The 2,418-nt window shown below is 34.0% G+C and overlaps 1 protein-coding gene across 8 annotated transcripts in view; it reads right to left on the reverse strand.

The window, feature by feature from the left end:
* CDH18 (cadherin 18) overlaps positions 1–2,418 on the reverse strand; it is a 1,020,275-nt gene that overhangs the window by 79,443 nt on the left and 938,414 nt on the right. The gene's annotated exons all lie outside the window — the stretch shown is intronic.

A 2,418-nucleotide genomic window follows, 5' to 3' on the forward strand; every position in this document is an offset into this window, starting at 1 on the left:
ACAGGTATAAATATGATAAAAACTAGGAACAAAAAAATATTTCCCAAAGGCAAACCATCCTTAGTCTCCAGTAACTTCTACCTTCTCTTGAGTCTGCATTAGCAATCTTAAAAAAATATTTGTTGCTAATTTTTTGACTTTAAAAAATAGGGTTTTGTTTTGCATTTAAATAAATTATGGTGTATTATTGATTTTTATCTATCATCATCTTACTTTCACCTTGCTGGCTTTACACTTGGTATTTTATTTTATAATCTGATAAATTTTAAGTTTCCCATTTAACAATATTTCCTTAGAATCTTCGTAAAATATTTTATACAGACTTTTGAATCTTATTTTTATTGTATTAATTATATTTATTTTCTATTTTGATGCTAAAACCACTTCATGTATTTGTTTTGTGTTAATTTTCTTTAATATATGTTGATGTTTGATCTACTTTTTAAAATTATAATCTTTTTCTTGAGTTTTTTATTCATTTTGAGAGAGAGAGCATGAGCAGGGGAGGAGCAGAGGGAGAGGGAGGGAATCCCAAGCAGTCTCTGGGAGGTCGGTGTGCATAACACAATGTGCAGCTTGAACTCACAAAACTGTGAGTCTGACACTTAGCTGAGTCATCCAGATGTCCAAAATTATAATCTTTTTCTATTTGTTTATACCATTTGCTTTTTTAGCTTTGAGTCCATATCAATACTTTCTCATAGTTTTTTCAGGGTTTTTTTGTCTTCTATTTTAAAATCATCTGGCCAATATATATATTTCTTCTATTAGTAATACAGGCCAAGAGTCATGAATTTACTTATAATAATGAATTTGCCCCAAGGAATATATGGTCTTTACAGGATATAAAATGGTAAATAGACATTTATATCACTGTATATTTAATTCCATAGACATACTAGTTTTATGAACATGATAATGATACAAAATCAGATATGAGAGTACCTATAAGCAGCTATGTATCGTTTCTAAGAGGAAGTACTTTTCCACATAACTGAATGCAAAATTTTAGACTTGATGCATGTAATAGACTCTATGACCTAAAACGAGCTCAGATTTAGGTTAACAGTGCCAAAAGTTTTCAGAGTGATGTTAGTGCAAAGGATCCAGAGGTCAGCCGTTTTAAAGCCTGGTGAAGTATCCACTGATGCTGGTCTGCCTGATTAATACCTATGGGAAGAAACTGAAAAAAATTTCATCCCTATTTCTGCACTGATTTTCTACCAGGATGCTTCAGCCGTGCATCCTTCTTTCTTGGCAGTGTATAAGAACGATTATTTCCTGTGGGGCAACTCAGATCGTCTCTTTTACCCTAAGAGCCAAGGAGAAGCTGATCAGAAAGAATGTCCTTAATGGGATTTTATAAACACAATGATCAGTCCTACTGATGATTATTTCCCTGATCTCTTCTGAATTGCCCTGGAAAATTGGCCTTCCTAGAGACTGAAGATTGCATAGAAGGAAAAAACAATCATTTAATTTCCAAATGAGATATTAAGAACTTAGAACCTATCCTACATCTCAGGGACACGGATAAGACTGGGTCACTGCAATAGTTTACAAGTTTTTATAAGACAAAGTAAAAATGTAAAAAAATATTAAAGACTCAAATGCTTAAAAGTAGGCCATATATCATATATACATATATATATGTGTGTACACACATATATATGATAAAATACTGTATATTTTAGATTTCTGTATATTTTTTTATTTTTTTTTAATATTTTATTTATTTTTAAGAGAGAGAGAGAGAGGGGAAGGGGAGAGAGAGAGGAATTGGAATTGGAAGGATCCAGAATTGGAAGAAGGATCCAGGCTCTGAGCAGTCAGCATGGAGCCCAACACGGGGCTTGAACCCATGAACCGTGAGATCACGACGTGAGCCACGTCGGGCACTTAACCAACTGAGCCACCCAGGCACCCCAAGATATATATATTTTAAAGAAGTGTTCATTGGTTCTGCAGTTTATGACTCCACCAATTGTGAGTCATTTCTATCTGAGGGAATTTAAATTACAAATAAATTGCCCCTTTTCCTTCCTTGATCCTTTTCTCCTTAACATCTCCTTAACATTAGCGAATGAGAATTTGTCTTTCACTAATTCAGTACATCTCATTTGAATCTAAATGGTCTATCCTAGAAAGAGCTCACACCTACCACCTATCAGGGATTGGGTAGATGGATATGATCCCTGCTGGGCACAGAGGAGCATGGGATGTCAGAATCCAGGTATTTGCTCATGGAAAGCAACATCCTTGGCAGGTTTTAAATATGTTTCAATCGATGAATATGTTATAGTCAACCTGCTGCATGTGGTAAACTTCAATGATGAAGGCTCCTGTCTTTGAACTTCAGTGTTTGAGACATTAAAACTAAAACTAAAACTAAAACTAAAACTAAAACTAAAACTAAAA

Source organism: Herpailurus yagouaroundi, unplaced genomic scaffold, assembly GCF_014898765.1.
Source record: "Herpailurus yagouaroundi ecotype Mexico unplaced genomic scaffold, PumYag 29, whole genome shotgun sequence".
NCBI classification, from domain to species: domain Eukaryota; kingdom Metazoa; phylum Chordata; class Mammalia; order Carnivora; family Felidae; genus Herpailurus; species Herpailurus yagouaroundi.